Source organism: Camponotus vicinus, unplaced genomic scaffold, assembly GCF_025532165.1.
Source record: "Camponotus vicinus isolate PSW18456_S1 unplaced genomic scaffold, iyCamVici1.0 SCAF_13, whole genome shotgun sequence".
Taxonomy (NCBI): Eukaryota; Metazoa; Arthropoda; class Insecta; order Hymenoptera; family Formicidae; genus Camponotus; species Camponotus vicinus.
In genome coordinates, this window is record NW_028141949.1 from 3,692,630 (window position 1) to 3,711,657 (window position 19,028).

At 35.8% G+C, this 19,028-nt stretch overlaps 1 protein-coding gene across 5 annotated transcripts in view; it reads left to right on the top strand.

Moving 5' to 3' along the window:
* Positions 1-4,935: 4,935 nt before the first annotated feature.
* The window catches only part of Ca-alpha1d (Ca[2+]-channel protein alpha[[1]] subunit D), a 66,467-nt gene continuing 52,374 nt past the window's right edge, over positions 4,936-19,028 (top strand). For 4 of the 5 annotated variants that reach the window (XM_083086389.1, XM_083086391.1, XM_083086390.1 and 1 more), the window contains exon 1: positions 4,936-6,488. The gene's annotated coding sequence lies outside the window, so the exon portion shown is untranslated. The remainder of the gene's footprint in view (positions 6,489-19,028) is intronic. The other variant, XM_083086394.1, reaches the window with a different exon arrangement.

A 19,028-nucleotide genomic window follows, 5' to 3' on the forward strand; every position in this document is an offset into this window, starting at 1 on the left:
TCACTTATCAATAAGTTTTAATTACGCACGATTAATTCTTTTACAGATGCTCTTCCGGCGATTATTCCGCGCAAAATTAGACTCGATCAATCGAGTCATCGATAAGTTTGACGGCACTTACACGATGTTTGCCTCGCCTGTTTATCGCCGCGTTTTATTAGTGGACTCGATTAGAAAAGTAATAAATAATGTTTACCCAAGGGAATACTAACAATGTACCGTCATCCGCTAAAATACACGCTTACACATACAGCTTTCCGGAAAGCCGATACATCAGTTCGACCAACTTTCCTTCTCCATTATTGCACGGTCCGAGCATTATAGCGAGGAGCCGACAGAACGTTCGCAGGAATTGACTGCTCATCAGATAGAAAATATCCCGTGTATGCATTCCACTCGTGCATTCTACGTTCCGGAATTTTAACGCCGCAACTTACGACTTCTCTCGCGGCCAATCAAATGGGAACGCGATACACGCATCGCCCATGTAAATAGCGATTGCGTGTGTAACGATCGTGTCGGCAACGCTTACCCAGAAATGTCATAAATGTCATGAACGCTGATGCATAAAACGTTTCTGATATTTGTATAACGCTGTATAATTATCCAATATCGTTCGGCTCTTGCGTAAGAGGCAAATCCTTTCGAGATGAAAGCGACACCGATTCATATCTATTTAAGTTCTTCGGAGTCGGAGCTTATCTTACTCCGTGTCCGAGTTCCTTTAAGTTTTTCGATTTAATTTTTTTTAAAGATTTTAAAGATTGTTTCGAGAAACAATATCACAGATGCAGATTCTTGTCACAAACAGAGAAGGAATGTTTCAATCTTCTCACGAGTCATTAGTTGGAATTCTCGGACCACGCGGTTGACATTTTTTTTTCTCGCATTTATATTATATTTACATTACATATTTCTACATTTCGCTCCGAGAGAAAATAAAAATAGAACTTTTATTTTTATTTTCTTTTTTCTCGCATTTCTTTATTGCCTTTTATAGGATTGAAATGAAAATTACGAGGCCGTGAAGGAAGAGGCTCGAGCGACGCGAGACGTCTCTCGATATACGGCGTGTAACTTTGTTGGATAATATTAAATCGCCGGCGTCTATTATTGCGTGACGGCCGCATGCGAATGCCGTTGCGTCGACACGCGTATCTGCCTACATGGGTGTGACCTATATGGTTTTCCATTATGTGCGGCACGTTTGTGTACACGGATAGACGACGACGCGGGCCCTCGAAGAAAACCTGGTTCCGTGCGACAAGTGTTTCTCCGGACGGCGTTCAAGGACGATATCCGTCAGCCGATCGGATATATTTAGGGAGGATAGATCGGATCTGCGGATAGCTCGGATAGGTCGGATACCGGGGCGGTTTTCCGGAACAATTTGCAAATTCTCATTGCATTGAATCGTCCAACTCGAAGTTGAAGAACAGCGCTCTATTTACCATTGAAATATCGATAAATTCATCCCCGAGAATACGCTGTACATATTCTCCAATTGTTGCGTTGATAAATCAAATTGACAGTTAATCGAGATAAAACGTCACCGTGTAGAGACTGCTCGGCTAACGTAGGCGTAAAATATCGATATTTTTACGTTCGAGTTAGACATTATGAGAGAGAGAGAAACATTAAAAGTAATGTCACAGTAATTACTTTCACAGTGATTTTAATTAACCGTATAAATATTTTTCTTTTCATTGTCGCAGACGATGCTTTAGATAATTTGCAATTTTAATTTCAACTAATATACTCTCATTTTTTAAATCAACATTATTATCTATAATCAACACTATTATTATATCAATTACATTTGTTTCTAAATGTAATGGATTAGAATTATTATTATTAATTAGTATATTAGTATATTAAATTAATTAGTATATATTATTATTAATTAATTAGAATTATTATTAATTAGAATTAGTATTAGAGTCAAAAGAATTAGTTGTAATTTTAAATTTTTATTTTTGGTTAATTTTTTTTCAATGGATCAGTTTATCAGTGAATATCGATGTGTGTGTGTGAACATTTTATTTCAAGTGATTCTTATATTTCTTATTATTTTGCGTGACCATCATACTACTCCAATGTTTTTTTACATAATATATTCTTCCGTCTCAATGACTTTATATAATATCAAGAAGAGTGTGTGTGACACACACCTTTTCGAACAACACCGACGCACTCTGTAAACTGATATTTCTTACGGCGTAATTTTGTGATCGATCGTACATCCTATAAAAATATGCATCCCTTCGTATACATGGTAACGTAACAGGACAACGATAAGAGTATAACATTACGCGACACATGCTTCGCTACATATTATTTTAATTTTCTCAAAACATACTGTATGTGTCTTTCACAAGCAACTATCATTTAATATAATTTTATTTGTCAACATAATTTTATTTCATATACGAGTTCAAATATTGGCTACGGTAATAATGTTGCTGACTTAGACTTGTCAAAACTATGGTGTGCTGTTTGAATAGAAAATATTGCACAATTTTTATTGTTAATTTGATATTATATTATAGAATTATCATATAAACTTATATTTCGTGTAGTATTTTTTAATTAACCGTTTATCTTTTGTCGATTAATATTTATAGATAATATGAAGCTGAATGCAAAGACAAGTATTAAAGGAATACGACTCTATTTTTAATTGTTTTTTTATCTTGGAATTATTTGTTTATTCACATTTGTATTCACACATATGTGATCTGAAAATCTTTTATTTTTCAAAAATTCTCTTTTGAGAAGTCGTTAAATAAGTTAGTGTACAAAGATGCTTTGCATATTTCAGCTCTGTTGTCTTTTTTATAAATATTTTTATTACTGTGCATCGCAGTCTTTCTCGAATATTATTAATAAAACCTGAATATCGTTTGACATTTAAATAATTAATGACAATTAAAACAAGATGAAACAATTCTTTTTTTTTACTTTACATCAAATTATTCTATTTTATTGTAACTTGCAGATAAATTATTCAAAACATTTATACGAGCGCGATGATTATTTTCTTCAAAAATTTTTATTTAACGCCTGGATAAGTGTACTTCTTTAAATTATAAAAAGATTAGACACAAAGCATTGGCGTGTGAGATGAGAACAAAGCGGTACTTATCTGATCTTCGATCTCTTACTTGGCAAATAAATTCTGCTCTCGTGTAAGCGACGGAATTTGCACCCTTAAAATGGGTCAGACCCGAACAAGCCAAGATGCGCAAAAAAGCGCAAAGTACTATCTTCGAATTTTATTCTTTTCCTACAACGAAATTCACCATGCCTTTGCCATGCTTTATATAAGTCTTTGTATAAACTTTGTATAAACTTTGTATAAAACAACAATTGCATTTTGAGAAACGCAAAGTATATATGCACATAAACAAATAAAATTTAAATATTTTTATTCTTATATTTTTCTTTTATATATATATGTAAATATAGAAGTAAAAATATATAGAACATATACATTATATTACATAATAATTTATGCTTACACTTTTCTTTTTATATACATAAATATAGAAAAGAAAAATATCTAAGTCTCATATATTACATCATGATAATTATATATGCACGTATACAAAAAATTGTACATATATTATAATATATATCTTGTGCATCTTACATCTTTGCCAAAATTTGTGTATCGATGTGTATTTATATCAATTTTGTGTGTATTAATCTTGTATTAATTTTCTTTATCTCTTTTGGAGAATTTCGATAATCGCAGTCTTGTAAAGGGCAAAAGGGCGTCCAAAGGTGTTGCTCGACAAAGAGCGAAACTCGTTCTCTGCTAAATCATCTGTGCCCTACGACCTCCGGAAAGTAAACTCGGTGCGCGTGATCGCTAAAGTAGGTCGGTTGAAATGGGTCGAAAATAAATTTTTCCGCTGACTATCGCGTCGTTTCGCCAAGGAAATGTTTTTCCTTATGCGCGTGATCCATCGACTCGCGTACGTATCTTGTCAATTTTCCTCTTATCTCGCTACCCCCGTTCATTCGATTTCGCTCACGAGTGAATTCGCGAGATAATTATAATCGACATTCTTGCGCAGACCTTTCGGTGTAATGCCTTAAATTTCTCTTCAAAAAAAGGTTAATTGCTTGTTTCTCTCCTTTCATTATAACAGATATTAAATTCATTTAAATAAATTGCGCGTAAATGCAACAATGCTTTGCCAATATAATGAAGTTAATTAATGAGAGAATCAGCATTTTCAAGAAAGAATCTGTTTCAATTATATAATTATGTAATTTGAATTAAGTTGCATAACGTTGTAGTTATGTAATCTATTTCGTCGATTTCATATTATATATCGTATATTCGTAGGTACTAGTTGGCATTTTTATTTTTTTTTTTAGGTCAAGATTTGGACAGTCAAATTCCTTTACTAATCCCAATATTTTTGATTTTATAAGTATATTAAATAGATAACAAAAATCTCTGGATAGATGGGAAAGTGAGAAAACTCAGATTGCAGCCGATTTACTACGCTGCGTCTGACTATGACTATCATACGCCACTGGCATTCTACAAAACTCCTTACTACTTATTGTCTGACTCCAACTAGCAGAAACTACTAACTAATGACATAAAAAGGAGATTAAGCACAAATATAAAAAAAGCACAAGTGAATGATTTATATCGAATTTTCTATTTTCCGGAGAATAATTATTTTCTTCTAAATTTAGATGTGCAAAAAGAAGTAAACATATACACACACAGTGGTTTTCATTCAGGCCGCTTTAAATCCGCCACTATTCTGCTCGAGGATTGGCGATGCTCTCACCACCGCCACCCTCGTCGGCCCCTCGTTGTAGCGCTTACACGCGCTCGCGTCGTTCCACGGCGTCTCGCTCGGGACGGGTGCGGGGGTGGGGCGTCGCGACGCCAGGCGTCGCTGGCGTCGAGCCGGCGGCATATCGTCCGAGTGTGGAGAACGTGTGCCGTGTCGTCGTCGTCCGGCCTGTGCGTCGTGCGTTCGCGGAAAAAGAGAGATAGAAAGTAAGAAAAAAACATATTATCCACCTGGCCGCACCGCTGCCCGGAAGTCGCTCTCCGAGTCGGATCGAGAGGCACCCTCGCCGGCGCGCGCCACCGAAGGGAAACGTGTGTACGCGGGGCGAGACCCCAACGCGCGGTGGAATGCGCGTATATATAGGAAAAGGGAGCACTGGCCGTGCGGTTGCTCGAGCGAGACAGAGAGCGGTGCAGTGACATCGGGGTTGTCCGCGAAGGGAGGCGAGGTCGAGGAGGGCGAGAAGCTCGGAAGCTCGCGAGGAAAGGAGATTCGAAGAGAGGAACGAGATCTTCGCGTCGCGTTCTCGTTGTCGTTAAGGGCCAGACGCGCGAGAGCTTAAGAAAGAGAAGGAAACCGGGATTGATCCGATTCGATGATATAAACGTCGTCTGGCAGTCGTCGTCGTCATCGTTCGACAATCCTATGCTTCTCTCCTCTCGATCATCCTCCTATCGTTTGAGAGCGCGCCGAGCGAGGAGTTTCGTCGCCGAGAATTCTGCACCGAGGAAGTCGGATACGTCGAAGGGAAGGGTGGTGTGTTTCTCGTGGACGCCGTATATGTGAGGAAGCGTGTACACGCGTACACGCACGCACGCACGCACGCGTCGCATCCGTCTCTCCGCGAAAGTCTCGCGCTCGCGCCCTCACGTCGACGCGCGCGTGTGTATGTGCGTATATATAAATATAATAGAACGCACCTAGATATCTATTTATAAGTTTACACGAGGCGAGAGAGGCCGCGCCGCGAGAGGAAGGAGAGGACGCGAATAGGAGAGACGGAGATAGGATAGGAGCGAGAAGAGGAACGAAAGGAGAGATCCGAGAAAGAGAGAGAGAGAGGGAGCGGGAGCTACGTAAAAGAAGAGCGAAAAGGAGCGGTGGTGGTGGTGGTGGTGGTGGCGGAACGTGTGCGCCCGCGCGCGCGCGCGCTCGGTTTTCCCCACGTCTTCCGTCATAGTTGTGTGCCGGTCGTGGTTGGTGGTGGTGATCTCGTAGTATTGTGGGTGCCTTCTCGTGCCGTGCTGTGCGTCCGGGAAGAAGAAGCGGGCGGCCGCGATATAGCGTCCCACGAGGGAGGAGGTGTCGCGAGGGGGTGACATACGCGTACGTGCGCATCGCGTCGTGTGTGCGCGCGCGGGGAAGCGGGCGGCGGGAAGGCGCTCTTCGCAGAAGAAGAGGGTGCGTTGCGCCCTGCGTAAACCTCGGGAGTGGAGCCGGGCCGAGGCCGACGCGACCGGGAGGCGGAGGAGGCGGAGGACGGGGGGGAGGAGGTGGAGGAAGGAAGGAAAGGGCGACTCGGCAGCGGTAGTGAGCGGATCTCGAGCGAGGCCGCGCGCGAGTGCGTGAACGCGCGGATATGACGAGCGGATACGCCCGGCGGCTCACGTGATACGCAACGCAATCCGCTGTTGTGCTCCGCCGTCGAGGAAGAGATATGTGGTAAGTGTGCTTTCCCTTCCCGACCTACCCTTTTCCTTCCTTATCTTTTCCGAGTGGAGTGATCGACGGTAAGGTTGACAGTTGGGATCCTCCTCGAGGATCGACGGGGAGACTCTTGTGGCGCCAAAAATTGACGGATGTCGATGCGGGTTCGTTTTATCGCTAAAAATTCCTGAATATCGTTTAGATCGTCCGAGGAGACGTGCGACTTGAAGATCACGCTCGGAAAATTCGCTAACGGTTATATCTAGTGTTGAAAAGGAAGATCTTTCTAGAATAGTGAGGGTGTCGACGGGTTTGTAAGGAAATCCAAAATGATTTTCAAAATCAGTGTGTCACGTTATCGGCATGTTTATCCAATCTTTTTCGTTAGTGAAGAGGTGGTTCGTCTTCTGGTGATGTTTAGAGATCGCGGTGAGGATCCTCTTGATTCATCGATCACATCCGCTCGATTCTTAAACCGTTCAGAGGAAATTGGTGAGATTATATAAGACGACTGTATCCCGTCATCGCGTCTAATATTCTGCGAGGTCGTTTAACTTGGCGCGCGGGTCTTTACATAAAATAGGTCGGTGATCTCCGAATTTCAACGTCGACTCTTTTTGACAAATTCCATTTCGCGTCAAATAATTATCGAACTCTATTGATTGACAATAAATGAAAGCACAATGTAAGCAAAAAAATAAACTAAAATCATTCATATTTAAAAAAATGATAATATAAATACAATATTTTTGTATGCATCTCAAATCTATATCAGTTACGTTTTCGTATCTGAAACAAAGATGATTTTATAAATATAAATATAAATTGAAAATGAAGTACAAAAAATAGATACTAATAGAAAGATCATGATACATCGAGTCGTGCGATCATTAACTGGCCGACAAAATATTAGTAGAGACAATCCGAAGCGAAAACAGGTCTAGATATACAAGAATCGCTTCGCAGACAGCGGATGTTTTAAGCAAACGCAGCCGTATTAATAAACAGTACGGCAAAAAAAGCGCCCTAAAAGTTTCGGCCTCGTTTCGAAGTTTCGCGCGCCGGTTTTACAATAGACGTTTACAGTCGATCAGTGCAAATTACATTTACATCGAGATATGCTTTTTAACTAGATTTTGTCGAGCTAGGCGCTCGCTGGCGCCAGCGAGACGATTGCTGTCCCCGTTGCGGATTCGATTAATTCAAGTAAAAGAATCTTAATCAATCGTACAATGAAAATTTTGCAACGATATGGGCACCGATGATATTCGTTTCTATTGTACTATTTTCGCATGCGTGAGATGAATTTGCGAAAACTAAAAAGAAATATATTCTAATTGCGAGACGCGTTTTAGATTATGTATAATTGTTAGATTATACGGACGGCTGTTGAATAAAAGAAACCAAATCATATCAAGATCGAGAAACGAGGTTTTTCTCTAATTTTCCCTAATAAAAAAGAGAAAATGACATAATATTCAAAGTGATAAGAATAATTTACGATGCAGACTTTTACTTATTTAAAAAATCAAAGAAATTTTAATAAAGAAAAAATATAAAAAAAACGTTTTATAAATGTTAAATATAAATATGTTATATAATTTATGCGAAAATAATTGTGTTCAATCCAATAGTAACATAGAGTGTCTAATTATTATTACGTAAACTTTTCGCAGCAATAAAGCACTTTTGAAGCGCAAAAAATTCGCCGTTTTGAACTTTAAACGTCGATGTTGATTGTGAGAAAGTCGTCAAAATATCTTCAACTTTAAATGATTCATACTGGCGCACAATACCTTTTATACAAAAGCCATCTGCATTTATAGCCACTGTGTTAAGCCGCGCTGGACCAGCGCGCAAGGACAGCATAATAAAGTAAGATCAGATATAATAAAGCTGTCCGCGCCGAGACAATTTGAAAGAAACTGAACGGCGTTGTTGTTACGCCGTTTAACGCGATTATTAAAAAGAATAAGGTTTTTTTCTGTCACTGAAAAAAAAACGACTCACTTGCGCGTTTAATCTCCTGGCGGGAAGTGCATCAAAGTGGATTAATATATTTCATTAAATTGGTAGGTGTCTTCGAGGTCTCAAGACAAATTGGCGAATGTCATTACGCTATCTCTCTATCAAATGCGATAATTCAATTCTTACAGATATGCGAGGATCTGACGGAATCCCGTCGTTTTCTATTCAATCCTTCCAATAGTGATCGATGGCGATAGATAGACCCGTATCTCATAAATACGGGATACGAAATTCCTCAAACTATATTGCACTTCTCGCGTAGAATGTCTTTAGAAACCTCATATGCAATGATAAATCGATAATACACTATGCTGTTTTAGCCTTTTTTGATTGTCAGATAATATTGATGCATACTAAGTTATCATACGTGGCGCTTGGCGAGATATTAAATTTTTAAAAAGATATATCTCTTCGTAAGAGACACATATTATACGTAATAAAAATCTATGCACAGATAATATTTCAACAAATTTTTTTATAAATAATAAGAATATAAATATTAAATGAAAAATTCAATAATTAAATAATTAATTAACAATCTGAATAGAAAATTCTTGCGTAAAATATTTCTAATTTTTATTTTTTAAATTTCGGAGAAAAGATTGAAAAATATATTATCATTATTCCCTTCGATGGAAAAATCAGTATTAGTATTCATAAATTAATTAACATTCGATTCTCTTTCCGTCTCTTTGAATTAATGTAGAAAAAAAGCGAAACATCCCCCTTTGCGCCAATTCGCGACGAGCTGGCCGATGATGGTAGCGCTTATTTTGCGCTCTAATGACAAATACATTTACTCGGCTTGCTATGACGACACGTGTCGCCGAGAGAGAGGTACGCGCGCTATCAATATGCGGTTTGTTCGAGCTACTACTACTATGTCCGATGCCAACAGTGCTTCTTTACATACTCGACGAGCATCGCGCGATACATTTTACCCAGTACATACAAACTGCGTTTTGATTCATCGACTAAACTCCGTTCTGCCAGTATAGCTGTATCCGTTTTCCGATTAGCGATGCGGCGAAACGGACAAGAGAAAACTCGGTCGCCTTCCCTCCCTCCCTCTTTCTCTCTCTCTATTCCTTTCTTTATCTCTATCGTGGAAATGAATTCGCATAATCACTAGGTTGCAAAAACAGCGACGAAGTTTAGCCGCGAATTTCTTGGCACGTAGACCCCGCAGCTTTGGACGTCAGATAGCCAAGTCAAAACTCAATTTAATGAATTTCAAGTAAATCTTAAAAACTCCCTCTCGATTAATTTTAAGTAAATTAAGAATATATTTTGGAAAAATGAGAGCATGCGAAAGGAGAAGTTACGAGACTGCGGATCTAATGATGGCGAGATTATTTAAAGAGAGGGTTCGTTCGCTCAAGGAAAATGGATCGCTTTTAAAGCTCTGTTTCGTCTAGCTATTTAACGTAGATCTTACCGAGCTATTCGTGTACATGTGTTATGTATACGCATCTATAGATCTATAGATCTACTAAATAACTGTGAGTCAAAATATGTCGATAATCTAGTAACTAGATATACGCCTGTTTAATGGCCATCGTTAGGCAAATTTAGTTTCGACGTCAATCAACTGAGTCGTGGATTCGTAGATCGAGATTGGATTGCCATATCAACCGCATCGTTTTACTAATTTAATCAAAAATCTCTCCATCATTCGATTTTTTATATTTCATAACTTTTTATTTCTCTTGGTAACAAAAATTATATTAATATATAAAAAAATGACATTCGTCGCTAAATGTCGATTGAATTAAAGAAGAACTGATTCGCATATTATAATAATCGTCTTATGAGAATAGTATTACAAATTATAATCTTTCTTTATAGTTAATACAATAAGATCTATCGTTGTGAGCATGATTTCATGCTCAAAGCTTCGCTATTTCATCGACTGATTATAATAAATTATCAACGCGTCGTGTCTCGCATCCAAAATTCTCGGTGTCATATTCGCGGGACGAAACGAGATCAGTTGACTTCGGGAATCGCATACGGCGCCAGCGAAATGCACATGTTATGCATGTAGATCGCGTTCTTGCATGCATAACATTGTTACGGCAGCGAAATCATTTCCTCGATTTTTATGTTTCTCTCTCTCTCTTTTTCTGTATCAAACAGAATATTTTCCACGAGATTACATGTTGTCCGCGTATAAATTTGCGACAGTGCGAAGCGCCGATTGAGAAACTGCGAAGATTGATGTATTGTTTAATATTCATATTATGGAAAAACGCAAATTGGCATATTTTAAGAGGTGTAACGCGAAAATAATTTCATTTTACCGGCGCGGCAAGTAGAGAAGGAGAGAGGCATCAATTTTTCGTTGCGCGACAAAAATGCAGATTTTCCGCTTGCACGAGAACTAGTTGTGTAAATGCGTTGCGCGACACGCGGCCGGAGTTGGGAGCTTTTTTTGAATAATGGAAATTTATCGTCGTGGCTGACAACAGGAATCGCTGAAAAAAACGCCGACATAACGTTCGCGTAAAAAGGCGTAATATTTTCATACGGCGGTAGCATGTAAGGTGGACACGCGACGATAGAATTTTTACGTTCCTGTTCCTCGACAGATTAATCGCACGGCCAGTATGACGCAATAATACATAAAATAATTAGTAAAAAATATTCAATTAGATTCATTAGAAATGAAAAATCGTGTAATATTAATTATCGCACAATATAGCACTAAGCACTAGTTATAATATATCGAAATTTGTTTACTTGAAATAACAATTTACGAATCCAACGTCTATTTCGTTATCAATTAATATTTCATGAATTGCTGCAATTACAATTCAAATTATAATCACATCCCATGCATTTAACTTTGTTTTATTTCTCCAGAGTTGAAAGAGAGAGGAAGAGAGAGAGCGAGAATGAGAAAAGAAAAGAAGAGAAAAATAAAATTGGTGCGTTTGTGAGTTCGCGAAAAATCATTATATTAGATTTTAATTGAATTAGATTAGATGGTAAGAAAATGGCGTACAAGATTAATGATGGGACTTATACTGATCCGACCCGAGATGCGCAGATCGTATCTAAAAGAATTGTTCCCTTATCGTGGTGGTAACTTCAATACCGCGCGCGCGCACGTTAAGCTCAATCTCTGCGTGATTTAAGAGAGAGGAAGCGCAGTTATACACTAAGAGATCTTTTTTATAATAGTCCGTCTAATTACACGATTAAGCGTCGGTTTTTTTATAATAGCCCGTCTAATCACACGATTAAGCATCGTCGGTATTTCTTAACTCCGTGAGTCCGGCACGAGTGAAATCTCGGAAAATATGATATAATCTGTACGGAGATGGGACGTTTAACATAATCCTTCGACTGATCCGCAATATTGCCGACCCTTTTGAGCCGTTATCGTACGAATAGCGGCTAAAAATCCGAGAAATTTAATGCAGCAATTAAATTTATAATACAGAGATTATAAATTCCTGTCCTCTCCTCTTAGCTGATGCGTCTTGTCGAGCCATTCATTTTTAGTTTAGTTACCATCATGCAAACTCGGAAACGATATATATATATATATATGTAAATCTGTTGCAAAATATTTGTCAGATATTTAAAATACACATGAATTTCTAATATAATCAATTTCAATTTTTTTCATGAGAATTTACTTTCTTGATGAGAATTACTTTTTTTAATTTTTTTTTAAAATATGTTTCTTGCTTTTTCTTCAGAATTTTAATACAAAGCGATTTTTCTGCATACTTTTCCGAAAGTAAATTAGTTTTAAATTCTTAAAAACACATCAATAATAACGTAATTCAAAGATTTAAAATTTCAATGTGTAATTTAAAATTTCAATGCGAATTTATAATAAAAATTGAAATTACATGAATTTTTAAGAGTTCCGTTTCTCTTTATTTTTAATGCCACTTTCTGTCGTCAAGCGAGTCTAATACCAGTCGAATTTCGATGCGGACAAAGATCGAAGTCTCGCTTTTACAGACATTTCTTGTCTTTCACCTGAGGCTGCCTGCCTCGGCTAATCAAATAGGAAATAGTATTTCCTTTTCTCTGTCAGCACGATCTGCTGCCTCGGGATCGACGGTATTTTCACCTCGGAAATATCGATCGAATTTGGCGAGAGGAAGCTCTCACGGAAGAAGTGGCTCTATTCCGGAGAATCGCCGGTGGGCGATGATGGAATTCGAAAGAAGAATATATAGCGACTAATTTTATGAGAAATCGAAAAATGGAGAAAAATCTTAATATTTAAATTTGAGTATAATCTGCATTGTTTATATGTATAATATCAATTATATAATTTTTATTTTCGCGTTTTATTAATAAAGTATTTAACAAAAGGAAGAGAAAAAGAGAAAAGCATGCTAGAAAGTTATATATTAATATGATATATTTTTTTATTAATATATCATATATTTTTATAATATATTTTTTTATAATGGCGATTCTTACACGATGAAATTGAACACAAAAAATTGACTTTCGATAAATGTTTGAGTCCAAACTTGAAGAAACCCAAATTTGAAGGATCGCTTTTAAATTGCTTAGAACTTGAAAAACTTCAAAGATTCCCTTGAATCGACAAAAGACATCGAAGTAGGATTCGCCGGAAAAGTCCGATGAGTCCGGTGAATGAAAAAATTATAGAATTTCAGTTTTTGCTGTCTCATACTTTGTAGAATAAATTGCATAGAACTGTATAGAATAAATTGGCAAAATAAAAGTGACCAATATATAACAGTAAAATATATTTATGCAAAAAGGTACTTTTGTTTTAATTATTAAATCATATTTATCTGTAGTTTAAAAAGACAAAATCAAAATAATAATAAAATCTTTAATTCAATATGTGAAATACAGTGTTAAGATGAAAACTTTGAAGATATAAATATTATTATATTTTATATTAAAATTTTTAGTTTAATGAGAAAAGTGTAATAGTAACAATTAAAAATTTTTACCAATATTTCTGGTTTATCATTCAATATCTTGTAACAAAAAACAAATTTATTTCTTTAAAACTTATTTATATCTTCAAAAGCTATGAATATATTTTAGTTATATGAATATATATTTTAATATTATATATTAATCAATTTTATAATTTTTGTCAATTTATTTGTTACATTAATTCCTAATCTATTACGGATTTTATTTTGGATAAAGCTTAAATTAGAAAACACTCTCTCAATTGGATATCGATAAAAAGATTTTCTTTTTATTTTAACGTTTTTAATAGAAGAGATTCAATTTTGCCAGTTTTTTCCTAGAAAATACTGGTTTTTATGCTGACATGGATTTTATTCAAAAAAATGTGGAATTCTGCCAACCTTGGGCTATATAGTCGGAGAAAACTTCATTACGTTAAATACGTAAAGACAGCCGTGCGTCAATTTGCGAAGAAAACGCTATTTTCCTAGCGACGAGAAACAGAGGCGGTTGTGCTATGTCTAAAAAGAAATGTTAGGAGTCCTTATGCGCATTCGGTGGTGAGATCTCTCTTGACCTTTTTTTCCTCCGAAATGATCTTTCCTGCGTAACTTGTAAGTTATTTTTTGAAATTGCTTTGAGTATAGAGAAGCCACATTTTTGTGTTTGGAAACAATATGACAAAACTTCGTTTCTTGATCCTGAAGGACATGACGTACAAAGTAGGTCGACGCTTCAGAAGGTTGAAAACCGTTGTCAGGACCGTGACTGCAAAGCTGCCGTTCTTTGCACTTTTTCGAATTTACTCTCGCTCTCTACATATACACTATTTCTCTTGAATATAACTGACGTAAATTAAAAATCGAAATATAACTCGAAGGAATAATTTAATCATAGTAGGAGGAAAACTCGAAAAATGAAATGAAACTAACTGCGTCGACAGTTTCAGCTAGACTTGGCTGACTCGGCGATGAATAAATGGGAATAATGGGAAAATCAGACAGAACCGACAATTCGAATGGTCGATAGCGAGGAGATAGGCTTTCCAGGCAAGTCCACGAGCTATTCCGATAATGCGCGTCGTCTGTGAACTTTCGGGAGTTCCGCTCGAGGTGGCAATGGGAGGATCGATTGTCTTGAGAGAAAGAAAACACATTGCGCGTAGTACACTTTGATCGTTTCGATAAAAACGACAGCCACTAAGAGAAATGAATCTTTTTGATAGAAGAAGCACAGAGACCGTGTGCTCTCTAAAAAATTCAAGCATATGATAAATTTTCATGCCAGTGCATAACTGCTGTATATTATTAGATTTTTCTTGTTTTCCCGCTTTAAAAAATTTTCCCTTTGAAACATAATTAAGATGGAATAAAAAAATATCGCTTCCGATAACAGATTGGTAAGTGGACTTTTCTTTTCGACGGATTGGATAGAGTTGCTCAAAAATAAGCGGCGAGGTATGTGCGCAGAGAATATATTTGCGCGAAGGCGATTCGGTTCCGGGCCAACATTATGAGAATGAGTCGGCTGCCAAAATACAGTTTACAGTTACATTCGCTACAAAGTACAACGGCAAATATAACGTCGCTTTCCGCCGACGCGAGCTAGTGCACCGAATGCACTTCGCGCCCGACTTATCGGCGATCGAACGAAATGCTACAAACTTATGGCAATCGAGCTGCGGTTCCTTCAACCGCGCGACTAAGTACGTTCGTGCCTTCCGCTTGGGCGAACGCGCGATTTCCGCTTTTACCCGCGAGGCCGAAGAATCCCGCGATCGGCATCGATCTGAGTAAACGCGATAGCGAATTATTCGCGCTTAAATGCGCGTTAAATCACGCCTCGCTATGTCGCAGAGATTCTCCTCAAGAATTTCTCTTCGATTTAATAATCGATGCTCGTTGGAAATATAAATTGGACTAAATATATGCTGCTTTTTTTCAGAGACGAGGAACACACATGTCGGTTTAACCTATATTTTCATCAAATTTTAATCTTAAAATGTATGCATTAAAAATGAATCAAACATATATAAAATAATGTATACAATACAATTAAATATAAATGTATACAATTAAAATAGATAAATGGACATAAAACAAAATAATCGATTATGTAAATTTAAATCCGTTTAATGAATATGGAACAAGCGATATATATAAATTTGTAATTACTTAAAAAATGAACATTGTCGCAAAACTCTCGTTGTGTTTGAAAGGCTCTCAAAGCATATAACTTACTTTGAGTAATATTAAACTCTACAATCGCGTAAATTATTTCAATCTTATCTCATCGCCTTGTGATTTATTTAGCATCATCCCCGTTCCAGAGATTTTCTAGGTCTCGTTCATAATCATTTCCCACGCAAACTCAATCACTCATCTACATGTCGTCACATGCGTTTCCCTTAGAAAGGTGAAACGCCCATTTCTTAAGGTATCGCAGGCTAGATCGTCCCAAATGATTTCAACTTCGTGACCCAGAGTTCGAACTATTTTTAGATCGTGCCTCCCACTCGGTTTTATACGTGCACATAGGCGATCCCCCTTTGCCATCGGCATCCTGTTATTTCACCCGTTCATGACAAACACTGTGTCGCTTTTTATAGATATTTTTCTCAGAAGCAGCTTTAGATTCTTTTTTTTTATTCATCCTTTCAGATCTTATTTGTTTACTAAGACGGATCATTTGCATTAATTATTTACTCAGAAACTATTTTCAACTATTTTATATATGCTTCGCATATCTTATTTATATATAAAAGACTGATATGTATGTATGTTTGTATAAGATTATCAATAATTATAAATGAATAATTATATAATTATTATTTAATATTAATATAATTAAGATACTTATTATCTCAGTTAAAATCACACGATTGATCACACAGCTGTGTGTTAAAAAAATGATTTAAAAAAAAATTATACATAATTCACCTATAAATAATACTAAACATTTTTAAAAAACCGCACATGCGTTTATGTTATAAAGAAGAAAATATCTCCATCTATAGCAGATGATTGATTGCTAAAGAATTAAGATGACGATCTAGCAATTTCTCACAAACGGTGAAATAAATTTCCTCTTCTCACATTGCAAAAAGGAGCATGTCGTCAAATATTTAGTTATTTATGTATGCGAGATATATCAGCATGACATATTATCACTTGGGATAAACGTCATCGATAAACGGAAATCTTTGAATGAGTTTTCCGATAAAGAACGATGAGGGGAATATATGTATGTACGCATCTATAATATATATACATACATATTATTTGCCATAATGGGAATAATATATAACGATCTCTATGGTGCAAGGAACGGCGTGTCGTTATTTATAATTCATAATTACTGTACACTTTTGCTTTGTTTGTTTAAATAAAATGCAAATGTCACATCGTGTTCTACATCGTGCTTCGATGACGAGAAAATAAAATTGAAGCGAAATTAATGGCGGCTTTTTACCATAGTTCTCCATCATATGATTCAGTGTATATGGGATTATTATTATTATTACATGTTCCCCTTGATTTATATTTATTATTAGCAACTACTCGAAACTCTCAAGGGGATTTTATAATATAATTCTAAAGTAATTTCCATATTCTCTTAATGCATATAATTATCTGAGAGAGAATATTAATATATACATATACAATTATATACGTATATACATATACAATTCTTTAAGAGAGAATAATAATATTTATTTTTATATTCTTTCTAGATAATTAATTTACAGCAGTCAAATAAAATATTGTAAAAATGCCATCACGGATAAATTAAAATTACTTCAAAACAATTAAATATAAGATTAAATGTAAATCAAAGTACTACATCATTACATGCATTTATTCAAAATGCTATTGATCCGTAATCGCAACATCAAAGTGGCAAAGAGCGATAGTTATGAGGGGGAGAAAGCGAATTAAAATATGAATTATATTTTGAGCGATAAATAAGGAAGAGAAAAAGAGAAAGAAAACGGCTTGATGATCTTGACGAATGTCCGGACATGAAATGTCGGGGTAAAAATATCCTCGGAAGAATGCCGCTTCGACAAAACTTCCAAACGCGATACAGCGATGGGAGTGCGCAATTATATATGCGCTATATCGAGCGATACTCGGCCGCAATTGACAGCGTCTTGTTAAAGCGATTTCATCCGGAACATATTATTCGTGGATGCAAAACGATCGATACGGTCGCTACCGCCTCCGTGAAATTTTTTCGTCACAGGACAGAAAAATTTCACACCATATAAACTGCATTTTTCTCTTCTATAATAAGTAGCTTCTTTTATCGTCGATTTATTTGTCATTATTAAATTATTCCGTACGTATACGAATCATTGAGAAAATATATAATAAAAATACATATTTAATAAAAATACATACACACACACACATACAAGAAAGAGAATAATTATTTTCTAAATTTTTATTTTTTAAACACGATTTTATAATTGTTTTATTAATTTACAATTTTGAGAAGCTTGTGGTTAAAATATTAGCATATGGGCTATTTTATTGTTATTTATCGTTAAATAGGATTTACTGCGGAAAAGTTGTGAATTAAAGCATCGAAAATATACGAAATATTTTTTAATATGTTTATTTAGTCCTATTAAAAAATAACGAAATTAATGTATCAAAATTTAAAAACACATTGTTGCAAAAATTTATGTACATATTTATATGATTTATCAATTTTGACTTTAGATCCATACTTTGTGATCTAAAAATTCTTAAATTTAAATAAATTGAAAATTATTTTCTAGAACTTCAATGATTTAATCCATAGTTCTTTTCCATAGATCTCATATTTAATCATGGATATTTTATTATATCCATAATTGAAAAATCAAATTCTTTTTAAAAACTACAAGTTCTAACAAAATATACGTTTCAATAAATTTTTCCAATATGTAACACACATAACTAACATGATATAAAATACATTAAAATAGCTTTTTTCTGCAACTTTAAATTATTCAAAATTGCGATGTCATGGAGCAATTTGGAATCATTCAATGTCAATACTACGGTAAATAATAACTCTTTTTTACTTGTTAAAAAAAAGTTATTATTTGTTGAACTGCGTAATTATTTTCAAACAAATATAGCTAACACTTGTGAAATAAATAAATCACGTGAAAAGTATCAATCATATTCTCAAAATATAAATAAAATATTCATAAATAATAATAACTTGATTATAATTTAAATATTTAAATAGTCTAAAACCTATTGAATTATTATCGATAAATAGTGATCATATACTAAGGCTATTTATTAAGAACGTCGCAGGTTCTTTAACAAAATTCAATTCTTTTTGCAAAACGCTTTTTATTTTTATCATAATCGTAATGTCAAAAATTAACGTAATGTTAATAATCTCTAAATCAGAAATTACCTCTAAATTAGAAATTGTCGCGCACATCTACCATAAGTTCGGAATCTGTAAGCGTGGTCGTAATCTTCGAAGAATTGCAGTGGATTTGTATCTTCGATCGTGTCACCAAATCGCGTGAGACATGCAAATCGAGTCTTTCCCTCCCGCTGCGCTTGAGGGAAAAAGGGAGAAAGAAAA